General features: G+C 35.7%; 1 long non-coding RNA gene across 3 annotated transcripts in view; it reads left to right on the plus strand.

Moving 5' to 3' along the window:
• Positions 1-13,547, plus strand: part of LOC145521193 (uncharacterized) — a 32,941-nt gene extending 19,394 nt beyond the window's left edge. For 2 of the 3 annotated variants that reach the window (XR_014065211.1, XR_014065212.1), the window contains 2 exons: positions 3,619-3,900; positions 12,255-13,547. This is a non-coding gene — a long non-coding RNA (uncharacterized LOC145521193). Of the gene's footprint in view, positions 1-3,586; positions 3,901-12,254 lie in introns of all 3 variants that reach the window. The other variant, XR_014065213.1, reaches the window with a different exon arrangement.
• The last annotated feature ends 4,938 nt before the right edge of the window (positions 13,548-18,485 follow it).

Below are 18,485 nucleotides of genomic sequence, written 5' to 3' on the forward strand. Positions count from 1 at the left end.
ATTTTCAAACATACAAAGATTGTGAAGTCTTACCATCCATGCATTTTTCCCTTGAAAAATTGTTTAAGGTGTTACTTTAGTAGTGTATGGGAGAAATCCACGGAAGACCTGGAATCCAAGAAAGCATCAAAGTCAGGAATCAGGAAAGGGAAGTGTTAGCACATAAGCTGTGCAGACAATCTAGAACATACTGGTTCAGGTTGGAGCAGGAGAATGGTGTGCTAAGGGAGAGTATGTCTCCAGGAAAAAGAAGAAAGATTCCATGCAGTAAATGACCAGATTAAGACAATGGGAAACTATGGAATATTGTGAACACAGATTTTTTTTTTTCATCAAAAAGGAACAGAACTGAAACTCTAAGGGAAAAAAGTTGTATGAATCTCTCATGGTTAAAATACAAAGCAAACTAGACTGTGGCACAGAGTAGTAGAAAAAAATAGAGTTGATTTTGATGGTAGCAACGTTTCTCTTTGCATAGCACAGGGTATGGAACACTGGACCTGTGAAGAGGAAATATAATTCTAACACACAGTTTTGAAATATAAATGATTCATAGGCACAATAACACAATATATAGGGGTTCAATTATTAGAATTGACCAATAGATAAACATGCAGACCATTTTTCACTATCTTTACCCTGAGGGTTTCAGTGACATGTCACGTGATAGATGTATTGAACTCATTAAGCAATGAAATCATATCCAAAATGAAAAAAAGTCAAATTTATCTAAAGAAGCACTTTTGTTTTAACAACTTTTGATTAGTCTACTGGAGGAAAAAACGTGATCTTAAAATATGAATAACATCACTCCAAATACAAAATATTTCAGTGGTTTCTGGCTGCACTTAGAATAAATTCTAAACTTTTCCCCAAGACCCTGTATGTCTGGATTCCTTTCAACAATTGTTTATAGGGTTTCATACCACATTCTCAGCATCTCCTCTACCTAACAGTGGTTCCGGGCACTGTCATCCACCCACAGCACCCTCCAACATTTCAGTTCAATGTTTGTTATATCAGCTCATTCTACTTATTAAAAGTATCACATTTTTTTTTTTCTTTTTAAGCTGGTGTTTACTTTTTGTTTCCCACCAGGAGATAAGTTCAAGGAACAAGAATGAAGTCTGTCTTTTTTCACTGCTATTTCCTTGCTGTTTGTTCTGCAAGTTTTAATATTAATACATATGGAACCCACATTCTCGGTGACATCTTGATCAGTTCTTAACAACATCTAAGACAATGACTTTGCTAAAGATCATAAAATTTGAAGGGACCTTGCTATCTTTTGAAAAACATTTTCCAATGAGGTCCATCTTGAAAGCACATGTATGATACTTCAGCTTGGACAAGCTCAGGCCCATGAGGACTTGGCTAGGTTGTGGCAGAGCATTGGATAAATGAGGTGTCTCACATTTAAAAAGCCAGAACAGGTTATTAAGAATGCTTTGTAAAATTAATAACAAAGGGTGGTGTGGAATTCTATAGTAGAATTACAGCCAGGCTCTTTTTATGAATTTTAAAATGAGCAGGATGCTACTCTGAAAGTATATTTCTCATTTATTGTACTCCAAAATTTCTGAGAAAACAGTTTTGAAGAAGGTAAAGCCAATGTTATCATCAAGTATGATGCCAAAATGGATTATTAAGAAAACAATAAAAACTGTTGTATGAGATGCCAGGCACTGTACTGAGCCATCAAAATCTATGACTTCATTTAATTTTCCTAAAGAACCTTCGATCTCATCCCTCTTGTACGATAATACCAATGTTCAGGGATATTAAATAATTCAACTAAAGTCTCCAAATTAGTAAGTGGCAAACTCAGGCTTCTAATCTACAGTATAGCATTATAAAGGTCAAGATCAGAAGGCAATGAAAAATCAAGGCAATTTAAATGAAGGAGGAGATAATCTTTCCTAAAATATTTATTCATGTAATCGGAATATTCTATATTTGCAATTAAAAATTACAGTGTTTTTCATGATTCCAAGAGTAAATTAGCAAATTCTATGCTAAAGGCATAAAAGACAAAGTGACATAGAATTCAATGGATTTGATGATGATTTTTATAATAAAGAGATCTAAGAGCTTTAATAAATATTTTCTCCTAATGGAACAAAGGTTTTTTTTTTAAATAAAGTAAGAATGCTTTTGCTGAATAAGATTGTTGTAGTGAGAATATGATTTAATGCCATTAAATGCCTTGGGAAAACCTATGAAGAGGTTACACTTGTGTATGAGGTCCTAAAACTCAAAGGGTTCTTGGCCATTCATCTGTAATCACACTTCTTTTCCATTTTACTGAAGACGTTTTTACTAACAGACCCTCAAGATAGGATTTTTGTAAAATTCATTACTCTATTACTCAAAATAAAATCATTGTAACAGGTTTATGCAGAGTAGGTATTCAACATTGTTGAATATATTAATGAATAAAGGATACTGAATATTTACCATGTTTTTTGCATAATATTTTGTGCTTTAATATACAGTATCTCATCTAGTTTCTAAATAACCCTGTAAGTTATTATTTATATTTATTTATAAACTTCATTTTTGTACAATTCAATTTTTACTATTTGAAATAGAATTTAAAGTGTCATGTTTGGTCAGTATATCACATACATACGATCCAAATACATGTACAATCATAAATTGGGAATGATTCTGTTCAAGGCTTAAATCTTGCTTTGAAGCACTCTGCAGCAGGTCAGGTAGTATTAAGTACATTTTACAATTTTGCAAAAAAAGGCTAAGGCAGAAATGTACCTTATACCAAACAGCCTTAGGTGTTTGGAACCCAACTCCTCTGACCTCAAAATCACCTCTTTTTCCATAATAAACTGTTTTAGTATCTTATCTTTTTGTTGAGAGCATTGCTCGTTGGGATATCTGAAGAAGGTGAGATGTAAGAACATGTATATGTCTCTCTTTTCCAAGAATCACACTGAGTATGTACCTCACTGGCTTCTAAGTATTAAACAGGGCTGGAAGTCTTCAAGTCTTCAATTTTCAGCCAGGCTTTGGTAGCTCAAGCATTCTATAACCTTGATAGAAACAAAATGAACAATTCTTAAAACTGAAGATTGTATTGAATTTTAATGAAATGCTCTTTAAAAATACATATTGCTTGGCTTTTCTGGGCTCAGTTTGCTCATTCGAAAGAGAAGACAATTGGATTATATGGCATCCATGCTCCTACCAAGAGCAGAACTACTTTCAGTATTATGAAGAAAGTGCGTGCATTTTTTTCAGCTATTAGGAGCTTGTTTCTTTCTTTCTTTTTATCATTCTATTTGTAGACAGTCTTTCCAGCATGATATATTAATGTACGGTGGCTAATGGAGGTGGTTCCCACAATGTTTATAAGACTATACTATACATCTTCTTGTCCAACAACTCTAATTTGGTTAAATGCTATTGGAAATTTGGGAGGATGGGATTATAAGACCAAGTATCTTTAGCTGTTCTACAGCCTGCTTCATACTGGTGTGTCATTTTTAGATGTTCATACCTATCTCTTTCTGAAGTGGATAGGGATTATATTCTCTTATTTGTATCTCCCAAACATATCGCCTCACAGCAAAAGACGTGTTGGTGATATCTTGTTGACAGGAAGAACGGACTGTGTCAGCGATAACAAGCGTGTTCCTGCTCCCTGACCCTGCCGTGTATCTCCTGGGTGCCACGTTTCATACCTCCGATAGGCTTTCTGGGCAGATTTTAAAATGACCACGCTGTCAACCTTTTCATGTGATGAGGACATCCAGACTGCTACCCTTGCCAAATACAGAAAATGACACTTGCAGTAGCCCAGAAGTCACCTCTGTTCTGCCTCAGCTGTGACCAATGACACGGACTACAGCATGTGAGAGAACTGCTGCTTGTCCTGGGAAGGTACGCATTTTCTAAAGAAAGAAAACTGTTTTGGAATTTCTGGATGTGACAGCCTCTCTTGTTCACACTCAGTAGACACATTAGCTGGATTCTTTTGATTGCCAATTAGCAATGTTTTTGCCGGGAAGACTGGCATCGATGCTGTTTTTAGCATTGAAAAATCCTGTGGGAGAAATGCGGAATTTTGCGTGTTGTAGGTCTTAGGATTCCTGAGTGTCTGACAGTCTTCTTGGAACTATTATAACTAACGAAGTTTTCAATCTGAAAGACTGACTCTTACTGTTAGGTTTCAAGAGGAGTTTCTTTGAAAAATATAAGTAGTAAGGGCTCAGATTGAATCTACTTTCAGAGGCAAGTCACACCTCTCATTATTGAGCACTTGGGCTGAAGAACTCCCAGGGCACATGAGGCCAAGGTCAGGAGTGTTCAGACATCAGTGGCCAAGTGCTGTCTTGTAAGAAATGATTCTGTCCTTCAGTTACCGTTTATTCCCTAGCCCTGACTTGCTCTCTCATTGAGGAGAGATGGTCGTTGTACCTGACACAAAGGAGGCTAAGAAAGAGATTGTGAATGGCAGTGAAAATCATCATGATACCAAAATAAAGCAGAGAGCTAGACTGAATGTGGGTTTGTAGCTTCTCCTTTGTGTTAAGCTGAGCCACACAAAATTGCTAGGTTTGCTAGTTAAAAAAGAAAAATAAGAGCTACTTTATATGGTTCAAATTTACATTTTTCTGATGATAATACAGAAAGGAGAATTTAGAGAATTCTATTAGGTCAGCTAGTCTGATTCTTTTTCACACAAACACAATTTCTTCAAGTTAAATGATCAAACTTATACTATTTTAAATACAACAAAAACAACAGGGTATTTTAAAATAAAATTTAGTAGAAACAAAGTGACACAATCTAATAAATGATTAATTATTTTATTTAAGCCTGGTAAATTATTGGGGCAGTTCATGTAATTATGTGATGATGACTACCTCCTGAAGCCAGGATGCAAGGTTCAAACTGCAGTTCTGACACATCATACCTTCACCCTCAAGCAGGTTACTCCTCCTGTGGCTCAGTGTCCTTACCTTTAAAATGGGCACGATAATAGTATCTATCTTGTTAGGTTGCTGCAAGGACTAAATGAACTAATCTGCATAAGACATTTAGAATGGTACTCAATAAATATTAGCTATTATAAGTAGTTACTTATAACTACCAATGACAAAATGAAGTTATGGTAGAAAACTAATTAGATATGCAAATCCCTGTAGTTGTCATTTTTGAAATAGATTTTCAGTCTAGAGCAATTAATCATAGAGCCCAGTGTTGTATTTTAGGACTGGCTAGCGGTGTTAGGCAAAGCTCACGTGCATGTTGGGTGATAACACTGTCAAGGATGGCTGAAACATTTCACATGATGAACTTTAGAAGAGCCAAGAACTCCAGTGAGCTCTAAAGATAGATCATCAGCCTGCAAAGAATCCATCTCTGCTGTTTTCCAGATCAAAAGTGCCATGACCTCATTATGAGTCTTTTAGAGGATAAGTACGATTGGATGAGGACAGTGTTAGTTACTTGGTTGGTCATGATATTCCAGTGCCTATCAAATCTTTGGTGTCTGAAACTTTGTCACATTGATTCCTGTCACCAGGAAAAAGGGGCCAATCCTTTCTTGTCCAGGAATTATGTGAGATTCAACAAATACATAGCAACAAAGTTTTAATTTGAGCAGGGTAATAGATAAGTTCTCTGTATCCTACCAGAATAAACACCTGAGATAGCAGTGTTTATGGTCAGATGACGCTGAAAATGAAAGAAGGTGGAATCTAAAAGCCAGAGTTTTCAGGGCAGTGGACCACTACCTTTCCTCTCTTCCACTGAAAACTGTGGAAGTTGTGGACATGGAACTGTAATTTCTGGAAAACGAGTTCCTTTCACACTGTATTTAGCAGTAGATTTGAAGCAAAATGTCCCTGGTCATTGTTTTACTCTGTTATTAGGGAGAAAGGAGAGTGGTATAAACACTCAGCCTCCCTGCTTCTCTCCCACTCTGCCAAATTTGTTTGTTTTGACGATTCCTAGTTAAAGTAATTGAGCATTGCTGGAGAAGAAATTTACAACTCAGCTAAATGCTTTTAAATTCACATTAGTTCTCAAATGGGCACTCAATTCTCTCCTACAATCCTATGAAATCTCCCTGAGTGTTCACTTTCCCTATCTCTGGCACCTGTATCACATGTTCTGTCCCACCCTCTTCTCTTGTGTTCATCTGCTGACTTTCCATATGCTTCACAAAGAAACCGAAGCCCTCTCATGGGAATACCATCTTCCCACCATCAAGTCAGAAACCCACCTGCTCTTTGCTCAAATTCTCTGCTTCCCCTCCCATTCTCTCTGCTTATTATGCATAGATCAGCCCTGTTTCTTTTACATCATTCTGCTCTTATGGATTTTCCCCACTGGAATTATAACTTTAAAAATGTATTAATCTTCATATATATAATCTACTAACACATTTTTCCTCTTCCCTTTACAATAAAACTATTGAAAGTTGTTTACATTCTCTTTTTTCTTTTCCTCGTTTCAGTCCAATAAGACTCCCCTTGCCAGCCCTCCCCTAAAATTCCTCTTGTCAAGGTCAGCAGTGACTTTTGTACAGCCAGATTCAATGGTGTCTACCCTCTCAGTTGTATTTGATAGAAAAGACTGCTTTCTTCATCTCCATACATCTCCTGGTTTTCCTGTTGCCTCAGTGCCCATATGCTGTCTCAGTTTCCTTTGCCAGCTTCACTTCCTACGTTCCACCTTTCCATGCTGGCACACTTTAGTATCTGGTCCTATGGCTCTTCTCTTTCCCACGTACATACAGTCTCCAGGTAATCTCAGTTATGGCTTTGCATGCTGATAATTCCCACACTTGTAGCTTTTGCCTGGATTATGCTACAGACCTGTGGACTCATAGATCCGATTTTAGACTTGTCATACAAACTTAGCAGGTTAAACTTTCAGTGTTCTAAACAGAGCTATCAATGTATGTTTTCTCCCTTCCCGCATATCTATTTCTTCCCTATCCTAGTAAACGGCCATAGTTTACCTGAGTAGTGGAAACCAAAATTATATGTCAGCCTGTTCTTTTTGTTTGTTCACTTCTCATTTCCAGTCCAGCAGCAAATACTGTCCAGTGTTCTTTCTCTATTTTATGAAGGAATTTGTACAAGATTAATGGTATTTCTTCCTTAAATATTTGATAGATTTTACCAGTGAAACCAACAGTCTGGAGTTTTCTTTGGGGTAGGTTTTTGGTTAGCAGTTTTACTTTATTTAAAACAGGGCTATTCAAATTGTCTGTTTTATCTCGTCAGTTTTGGCAAAGTGTTTTCAAGCAAATTGACCATCTCATTGAAGTTGTCAAATTTGTTGGCATAAAATTATCCATAATATTTTTATTTTTCTATTGTAATGAATCCCTTTCATTATTGACTCTGGTAATTAATATGTTCTTTCTTCCTTTTTTGTTTATCAATCTAGCTAGGGGTTTATCAATTTTGTTGGCTTTTTCAAAGAAATCTTTATTGGCTTTATCAAATTTTTCTGTTTATTTTCTCTTATTTCTACTAAATTTCTGTCAAAATACTTTAAGTTTATTTTTCTCTCTTTTTTTTTTTGACTTCTTAAGGTGGAAGCTTAGGTCATTGTTTTTAGAGGTTCTTAAACTTTTTTGTCTCAGAACTCATTCACACTCTTAAAAAACCAAAGAGAACCCCAAGAACTTTCCCTTTATGGATTATATCTATTGACTGTCTATGATTACATATCATATAATAATTTTTTAAAAATGTTATAAATATTTATTTTTTAAATGTCTGTAATAAACCCATATGTTAACAAAGTAACATATTTATAAAAAGTAACTGTATTTTCAAAAGCAAAAATAATAGTGAGAAATGACATTGCTTTAAGAAAATTTCTGTATGTCTATCATCTGGCTTTATAGAAGACAACTGAATTCTCATTTCTGCTTTTGTATTCAGTCTGTTGAAATACATTGTTTTGATTGGAGTTTATGAAGAAAATTCAGCCTCATACAAATATATAGCTGGAAAAGGGAGTTTTATTTTAATAATTTCTTTAGATAGTGGTGGGTATTCTCCTTTAGTACTACACCAAAACTCTCAACAATTGTATTCAAAGGTTAGTTTCAATGTGGAATCTAAAATCATGCCTGTGAAATTTTCATACTCTTATTTTAAAATGTACTTTACTGTGAACTTTGAATGGATCTGTGAACCTTTTATTAAATTTTTTTTTTTGTAGTAACAGCATGCTTTGTTTATCAGAAGACTGTCAACTCACAGTTACACAAATCTTCCAAAGGTTGACACATTTCATTATGCAGTTTGAAAAAAAATCTCACTTGTTAATATCATCACTGATCTCCTCTGTTAAAGCCTTTAAACATGGGTATTTGGAATTAATCAAGTTCACAGTGGCAGATACCAGTTTTCCAAAATTCTAAGTTTCCTGTGAAAGCTTATGTTCTTTATTACTGGTAATAGTGTCAATTGTTATCCTTGAATTGAGAAGCTCATTTATTTTTGGCAAAATATCTTCTAAACATTCAAGTTAGATTAATGATTCCTTGTCTGTCAGTCATTTTTCAAGTAAAATAATTTTTACTCAACAATTTTCTCAGTAAATTTTGAGTTTGCTTAACAATTCCTTGAAAATTATGGCTAGGTCATCTCACAACATAAACAAGCACAGGTGTGCTTTTCTCCTCAAGACTTTCATTATACTTTGATATAGATACCAGAGGGCCTTCTGCATGATCTCATTTTGTCACACAGAATGATAAAAACTTGTATACACTAGAGTTAGATTTAATAAAGTTAATATTTTTCCTGCTTTATCAATGATATTTTTAAGTAAAACTGGCAATTTTTTCTTTACTGCAAGTGATGATGCAGAATGCAATGACTACTACCATAATTAAGTCCCATGGCCCTGACTTGTACTAAAGCACCAGCAGTTTTACCAAATATTACTTTTGCATCATCAGTACAAATGTCAACATTATGAAAATATCAAATAATAACATCAATATTAGCAATACATTTTTCTCAAATTGTCTTAGGTGATCCTCATGTTTTTATGGAGCACATTTTGAGAACCTCAGGCTTGACTGATAAAACAGGTAAATATACTATTTATTGTAAATATACTATTTATATACATATAAATTTACTGCATAAGGTTCCTCCTTCCTACAGTCACTTGCCTTACTACCCCTCAAATGGAAGAACCAAGACTCAAACTTGGCTATCCAAGAAGCCTAGTCTTACTCCTTACCAGATACTGTTGGGTTTTCTGATAGGGCAAATGGATTATGTTTGGCTTCTTAACTCAGCAAATTAGTTCTGGAGGCTAATTTTTTTGGCTTTTCATGAAGCAGAGAGAAGTAACTAAGTAGTTGCCATCTGAAGAACCACTTCCTCTGCAAGAGCCCCAAATCATTGTAGCCCAGCCCTCTATCTATTTCATCATCATTCCAGGTAGAAGGAAACTTCCTTTAGTAATTGTACCGGTTCACCTCAGCTTGCTACTCAAATCATTCCAGCTGATTATATAGCTTAATAAATATGTTTAAAAATGATTGATGGTTTTTAGAAAACTTAGCATGCCAGGCTTTTCTGTCCTTCACCATCTCCCAGAACTTGCTCAAACTCATGTTCATTGAGTTAGTGATGCCATCCAACCATCTCATCCTCTGTCATCCTCTTCTATTCCTTCTATTCCCCAATCTTTCTCAGGATCAGAATCTTTTCCAATGAGTCAGTTCTTCTCATCAGGTGGCCAGAATATTGGAACTTCACTTTAGCATCAGTCCTTCCAATGAATATTCAGGCTTGATTTCCTTTAGGATTGACTGGTTTGATCTCCTTGCTGTCCAATGGACTCTCAAGAGTCTTCTCTAGCACCACAGTTTGAAAGCATTTGTTCTTTGGCACTTAGCCGTCAGCCAACACTCACATCTGTACATGACTAATGGAAAAACCATAACTTTGACTATATGGACCTTTGTTGGCAAAGTGATATCTTTGCTTTTTAATAGGCTGTCTAAGTTTGCCATAGCTTTCCATCCAAGGAGCAAGTGTCTTTTAATTTCATGGCAGTAGTTACTATCTGCAGTTATTTTCGAGTTGGAGAAAATAAAATTTGTCACTGTTTCCATTTTCTCCCCTATTTGCCATGAAGTGATGGGATCAGATGCCATGATCTTCGTTTTTTGAATATTAAGTTTTAAGCCAACTTTTTCACTCTCTTTCACCTTCATCAAGAGGATTTTGAGTTCCTCTTCCCTTTCTGCCATTAGGGTGGTGTCATGTCCCTTCTATTAGCTTATTAAAATCTACACTGAGCATCTTGAAACATGCAGTGAACTCAACTGAAGGGCTTTTAAAACAAACTTAGGAAACATTTTCTTCAGGGATCTGAACACATATAACTGTGTTGAGGGGAAAGATGCCGTCAAATTTGCTTTGACTTTTAAAGTGCTGAAGCCCTCATGGGGAAACTAAAAGCATGCAAATAAAAAGGTTTATTCTAAGATACCTGAAAACTCTTTCAAATATATTGCATTTATTCTCTCTACTACTTTTCCATATGACAAAAAAACACAACCCCACACTGTAATAAATACTATTTTCCCCCTTTCCTCTGATTGAAGTCCAAGACACCTTCAAAGAAATACTCCTCCCCAGCTAAAAGAAGAGCAACATTCTCAAAGAGGAGATATTTTATATCTCAAAGGGTATAAAATTTGATATCTGTATAACTCACAGTAGACTTAAATTTATTTGAAACATAATATGATAATGTAAGTGAAAATTGAGCCTACTAAAGTTAGTGACACTCCAGTATTCTTGAATGTCTAACTTTAACATTTGGCTGGTGCCTGTGAACTCACCATTTCAATAAAAACAAACTAGTTCAATCTCCTTGTCTGAGAAACTTAAGGTTTAAATGTGTTTCCTGCACATCTTTACTATGATATTTAACAAGCTAAAAATACAGTCCACTGTGGGGAAGTAAACTAGGAATAAGTCACATTAAAGCTGTTTGAAGTCTGAAAAATGTGATACTTTTGAGCCCATCAGAGGAAAAGTGACATTTTTTACTACCCCATCAAAACTTCTAGTAACTTAAGTCTGTTTCTTGTTATCTTTTCTCCATTTTTCTTAGAACATTTTTCTTCACTCTACTTTCCCATTGTGAACCAGGTTCTTATAGACATTACCTGTCTTAGAAACAGTCCTGCGGTCCTTACGCCATGGGGTATACTGGAGCTGACCAGATCTTGAAGTTTATAGGCTAGCTTATTCTGAATGTTTTCCAACAGAAAGACCTTTAGTCTTCAGCACTTTGAATATAAGGAATTGTGTTTCCTTCTCTGTGATTGATCATATTCTTATTTGCCATTGAAAAGGTATATTGTTTTCACTTGCCAGGCTCTCCCCTGCAAAACCCCTGATGTATATGAGATTTATTTTATAGTCGTCATCCTGTTGGAACATTTAAAACTATAAGTAAAACTAATGTCAACATAAATAAAGCCTAAGCATTTTAGACAGATTCCTCCCACCCCCTGCCGGGTATTAGTTTTTTAAAATAACCTTGGTTTATTGATCAGTTAAAATAAATCTGATTTACAGACTTTCAATCTGTCACTCAACCTGATTATTCAATCTGATTCTGCACTCTTTGTAGGTCACTATTCAATTTCTCCTGATGTCATCATTTGTGAGAGAGGCTTTCTTTGATCAAAAAGAAAAAAATTATCTTGGCTGTTTATATTTCTACAGGGCCTGTTATCTAAAAAAATGCATATTTGACATATTATACTTCCTTGAATTTTATAACTGTTTGAAGATTTTTTCCCTGTACATTTTAATTTTTTTGTATCAGAAGGTTAAATTCCCTGGCCAGAATTTAACCATTTATAATCATTGAATTGAATGGTTTGCTTTGCAAATGAACTGAGAAATTCTGTTGTTTTTTAGATTGCACCTAAGTACTGCACTTTGGACTCTTTTGTTGACTATGAGAGCTACTCCATTTTTTCTAAGGGGTTCTTACCCACAGTCATAGATATACTGGTCATCTAAATTAAATTTGCCCATTCCAGTCTATTTTAGTCCACTGATTTAGTCCACTGAAGATAAAAAAAGAGAATGAAAAAACTAGCTTAAAGCTCAACATTCAGAAACCTAAGATCATGGCATCCAGTTGCATCTCTTAATGGTAAATAGATGGGGAAAAGTGGAAACAGTGACAGATTATCTTTTCTTTGACTCCAGAATCACTGTGGACAATGACTGCAGCCAGGATGTAAAAGATGCTTGCTCTTTGGAAGAAATGCTGTGACACAGTAAAAAGCAGTGATCACTTTGCCGACAAAGGTCTGTATAGTCAAAGCTATGGTTTTTCCAGTAGCCATGTACCGATGTGAGAGTTGGACCATAAAGAAGACTGAGTGTTGAAGAACTGATGTTTTCAAATTGTGGTGTTGGAGAATCCTCTTGAGAGTCCCTTGGACTGCAAGGAGATCAAACCAGTCAATCCTGAAGGAAATCAAGCCTGAATATTCATTGGAAGGACTGATGCTGAAGCTCCGATACTTTGGCCACCTGATGTGACGAGCCGACTCATTGGAAAAGACCCTGATGCTGGAAAAGATTGAGAGTAAGAGTAGAAGGGGGTGACAGAGGATGAGATGGCTAGATGGCGTAACCGACACCAAAAAACCTCAGTTTGAACAAACTCTGGCAGTTAGTGAAGGACAAGGAAGCCTGACATACTGGAGTCCACGGTGTCACAAATAGCTGGACTCAGCTTAGTGACTGAATGACAACAATAACAAGCATTGAATTGACCCTTCTTTACTCAACTTTTTCCCACTGTGTTAATAAAGCAAATATTTTCATTCTGTGTTTCATTTTGATAATTCAATACTGGCTCATCTATGAAAGCAACTATGTTTAAAGTAAGTGAAAAAAACATTTATGGAGCTTGAAGAATATTTATTTGGTTATCAATATTCATGGAGACAACATGGCTAAACTTAAATGTAACCCCCCAAAAAAGTTTTTTTTTTGATGGCTTTTCTGGTGGCTCGACAGTGAAGAATCCACTTGCTAATGTGGGAGACACAAGTTTGATCCCTGGGTTGGCAAGATTCCCTAGAAAAGGAAATGATAACCCACTCCAATAATCTTGCCTGGGAAATGCTGTGGACAGAGGAGCCTGGCGGGTTACAGTCCATGGCGTCGCAAAGAGTTGGACACAACTTAGTGACTAAACAACAGTAACAAAGTTATTTCAAAAGCCCCTTTTTGATTTTGAAGATAAACAACCATCAGGACACAGTCGTATCACTCTGAGATTTTAGTTAATGAATCAAAATCATCAAGGTATAGAGATTTCCCCTGTTTGAGAGAATGTATCACAAAATATTGTAAAGCATATATCCTCCAATTAAAAATAAATTATGAAAAATTTGTTTAATAAGATAGGAAGAAGTCTGCATTTTTAGCAAAATATAATATGTATTGCTATTTGAAACAAATTAAATTTACACATAATGGAAGAAACACTTTGATTTTATTTTTTTTGTTTTTTTTTGGTTTTTTTGTTTTTTTTTTATAAATTTATTTATTTTAGTTGGGGGCTAATTACTTCACAATATTGTAATAGTTTTTGCCATACATTGACATGAATCAGCCATGGGTTTACATGTGTTCCCCTTCCTGGACCCCCCACCCACCTCCCTCCCCATCCCATCCCTCTGGGTCATCCCATTGCCCCGGCCCTGAGCCCTTGTCTCATGCATCGAACATGGAATGGTGTTCTGTTTCACATATGATAATATACATGTTTCAATGCTATTCTCCCAGAACGTCCCACCCTCACCTTCTCCCTGATTTTATTTTTTAAAATTATGTGGGGAGTAAAGAGATAAATAGGAAGAGAGAAAATAAGTTAGTGGTGTATTCAAAATTCTGCACTTCACCTGTTATCATCAGTAAAACTACTGAAAAACCAACAGGGTTAAAGGGAACCTGGTCCAGTTTGTACAGTGGTTAAAGAATCCACCTGCCAATGCAGGAGACGCAAGAGACATGGGTTCCATCGTGGGTTGAGAAGATCTTCTGGAGTAGGAAATGGCAACCCACTCTAGTATTCTTGCCAGGAAAAATCCATGGACAGAGGAGCCTGGAAGGTTGTAGTCCATGGTGTTGCACAAAGTCAGACGTGACTGAGCAACTGAGCATGTAGCATAGGTTTATATTCATGAAAATTAGTGATGCATCACTTAGAGTACAGACAGATCTAATGTTACGAATATACCTAAAATACAGTGGCTTAAACAAGAAGGAGGTTTATTTCTTTCTCACACAATGGTTCAGAGGTATGTGGGTGGTTCAAGATCAATAGATGGCTCTGCCCCAGTAGGTCTTTGAGGAACCAAGGTGTCCTTTGTCTTGTTGCTCTTTCCTTTTCTAGGATGTTGACCTTGTCCATGTGGTAGAAGATGGCTGATGGCTAAGTGCATTCTAGACAGAGTATGTGGATAAGAGAATACTCAAGGCTGAGGAAGGAACAGGGAAAGACTGAGCTAATATGATATGAGTGATATGGATATAAAATGTTATATGGATAGAAGGAGGTATATGGATAGAAAGAGAATGAGAATTAAAAAATTCTGAACTATCTCAGGAAAAAGTTTTAGAAATATAAAAATAGGGTGATCTAATTAAATAATAGACTAGGAAGATTTTGGCAGTTATCTTGAAGATGACTCAAGATGAGTAGTATAGATGAGATTTCTGAGAGAAAAATAGTGCCATCTGTCTGGCAATTTTGTACATAATAAATGAACTCGCTTAGTCGTGTCCGACTCTTTGAGACCCCCTGGACTGTAGCCTACCAGGCTCCTCCATCCATGGGATTTTCCAGACAAAAGTACTGGAGTGGATTTCCATTTCCTTCTCCAGGGGATCTTCCCAACCCAGGGATTGAACCCAGGTCTCCTGCATTGCAGGCAGACGCTTTGCTGTCTGAGCCACCGTGGCACTGTACATAAAAAGTTGCTAGCTAAATGCTTAATGATGTACAATGGTATTAGGATGAGTAGCCACTGTGTAACCACTGGGTGCCATGTACTTCCCGCTGAGAAGGAAATAACAACATGACTCTGAATATACTTTTATTATTGAATTTCTGAGAAGCACACTTTTCCTAGACATCTATGAGAATAAAAGGTTGGAGAAGGAAATACTCAGGCCATCACAATTAATAAGATTGAGTGGATGACAATCCTTTAAAACAATGGTCATGAAACTTTTCCTTTGAAGTGCCAGATAATAAATATTTTAGGATTTTGTACCACACAGTCTCTGTCATAGCTCCTGAGTTCTGCTATTGTAGGGCAAAGTATTCATGGGTAATATGCAAAGAAATGGGAGTAGTGATGTTCCAATAAAACTTTATCAATAGAAGGTAGAGGAGCAGATTAGGCCTATAGACCATACTTTCTTGGCCTCTGTTTTAAAGCAATTAAATGAGAATAATTAGGTAAATAAGAGAAAGTTTTTTTTTTAATTGTAAGGTTATAAAAGTTCATAAATAAGTTGCACTCTACTAGATATAAACTATTTAGAAAGATCAACAGTAAGCAATAAAGAAGATATTAATGTTCTCAGAGGATGCAGATGCTTTGGAGTAGAAGATAACAAATGTTATTTTCATTATATAACATTAACAACATTATAAATATTGTTGCCTCTTTGAATGTTTAGATTCTAAAAACAATATTGATAAACCAGCATAAGTTATATGTAAAAAACTAGAAAACACTAAAATTATATTTAAAAATTATATATAAAATTATATTTAAAATAATTTTAAGAAATCATAAAGAAAAGAGCAATTATTGTATATTTCATTCAATGAGTTTCTCTCTTTCTCTCTTTCTTTTTTGTTTGTTATAATTAAATTAGTTGGTCAGTCCTTCTGAAAAGGACTCATCTGGTATAGATAAACTGATTCTAAATCTCACTCCAGACCTTCAAAATACCTTCATGATATAAAAAATTGTATCAGGGAAAGGTGCAGAATTCCAGGTAGACTAACAACTGAGAGCTATTATTCCTTCCAAAGGATTTTAAACACTAAACTTTTTTTATTTATGCAACATTATAGAACCTGTTAAGAACATAAAATAAATTCTATTTTAAAATATTACATTAGAAAAATGTTTCCTATATAACAATTCTTGAGACTCAAACAATATTTTTATAAGATATAACACCACCTGTTTTTCTCTCAGAAATAAATGCCATTGGAAATAATTGCCTTACCTACTTTGGAGAGTGACAGTCAAGTGAATAATAGCAATTATCTCAACCCTTCACTCTAGGCTGAAAAGGGTTAAAGTGTCTCTGTCTGTGGAAAGATCCACTTGCCTCAAGTTCCTATTCTTGGTGTGTTTGCCCTTCTGATTTTTGGAACTCCTGGCAAGAGAGCACTTTCAATCATTGTTGCTTTTAACCAATGTCTCGATAGTTAGTGTCTCTCTGTACTGGCACTATTAAGTCTTGCCAGTGAAAAGTCCAATTTGGAGATCTTAAAAAAGCTGAGTGGTACTCTGCTGCTGCTGGCCTACACTTGAGGCACTTTACACTTTATAAAATATTTTTACCTAAATGATTGAATTTCAGACTTGGGACCACTCCTTGGGATGAACAGGGTTGTGGTTCTTATTTTCTAAAGGAAAAAATAAATTCAAGGATTTGAAGCAAACTGTAGTCCATAGCAATTCAGAAAGAGCTGAAACAAAGACAAGATCCCATTTTCTGAGACTACCTGTCTAGTCTTCTCTATTTCAAGCCTGTCAGTTTTTCTATCTCAATACTTCCAAAGTTCATACCCTTTTTCTACTTTCCACTGAGAACTGTGAGACAGACTTTATAATATCAATGGTTAAACCGGGGGAAAAATCACAACAACATCTAAGCATATCAAAAACTTAAATAGCAACTATATGAAGGTTCCCATTACCAAGCCTCACTATTAGCCAAGAAGCTGAAGTTCTTGGCCCTCTTATTAACTCGTATTAGCTGTGTGTCCTTGGACAAATCAAGTAACCTATCTGGCTCTTGGCTTCCTTATCTCTTAGATGAAAGGATTATATAAGATCCTTCCTGCACATAAAATTCTGAAACATTAGCAAAGGGATACACATTCCTTAAAAAAAATTGTTCTGTGTTGTTCCCTCTTAGAATTGCTGGAGTGGACTTCAGACTGCAGTATTACAGCTGCCAATTCTTTAACAGTTTGGACTGTGCAGCACTAACTTAAATCCACCTGTGGGAATAGAGTTGGAGGCAATACACCATCTCAGCTTGCTGTGTTTGTATTTTCAAAACCACTAAGGGAAGTTGGGCTGAAACTGGTTTTGGAAAAATACAGAAACTCTATATCAAACTTGACAAGAAAGCTAACCGTATGCCTTATTAATAAGTTTTGACTGTATTAGTAATTTCCTATTGCATTGTTTTGAGATTCAGTTATGTTGGCACAAAATAAAAAACAATGTGGTTCCAATTTAATTTAATCTGTTAAGAGTCCAACATGGGACACAGGTGCATACTATTTCAATGTATGTAACTAATACAGTTTAAAATTTACGTAATTGATAAATTGTGGGCTTTATTAGACTGACATCAATAAAAGTGTCTGACTGATCTGCATTTTATCAATCTCTCTGGGGAGTCATCTTGCTTCTCCTGTTTTTGTTTATCACCAGACCCAGATTTTGGCTTGAAGAATTTCCAAAGATAAAATGGTCAGTCTCAATAATCAACATCATCAACTCCATGCCTCTTATTTCCTCTCCTCTCTCTTCTTCTCCTATTTTTGACTTTTGAAGAGATGATTATTATAAGAAGGACAAACTTCCCAACATTATCCAGCACAGCTACCCACAAACATATCTTTGAATCCAGCAGACAAGCCTGTGGTCAGCTCCTATTTTGCCGTTCCTTTATAACGTAAGGTCATCCAGTTCAACTGAAAGGCAAGATGCTGAACTGTTACTTCTCTAATTCCACAAAGTAGCTAGCCATCCAAACACATAATTTAAGAGGGCAGCAGCATGTGTTCCAGATTGGTGATGTAATATTTCGGGGAAGAGTATGTTGGTGAAGTCAGTAGCACGCCCACCTAGCCACTACTATATTTGTCTAAAAAGAAGGCTATTTTTCTTACTCTGTGGACATTTAAGCTCAAGTCTGTTAATTGTTTGCAGTTCAAGGTTTGTCCATGTCAAAATTAATCATACATAGTCTAATGAATAGCAAACCATGTAGACTGCCAGAGAACTCCTGTCAGTTTCCCTGGTGTGAAGAACTTGGCAGTGACCTTTATCAAGTTATTCACTTTCTCTTTGCTTTAGAATTTTTGAACTCTAATCTTTAAAATATAATACATATCTCATACTCTACATGGAATCATAATTAAACATTTGT

Source organism: Giraffa tippelskirchi, chromosome 9 (genome assembly GCF_054371585.1).
Source record: "Giraffa tippelskirchi isolate mGirTip1 chromosome 9, T2T-mGirTip1v1.2.pri, whole genome shotgun sequence".
NCBI lineage: Eukaryota > Metazoa > Chordata > Mammalia > Artiodactyla > Giraffidae > Giraffa > Giraffa tippelskirchi.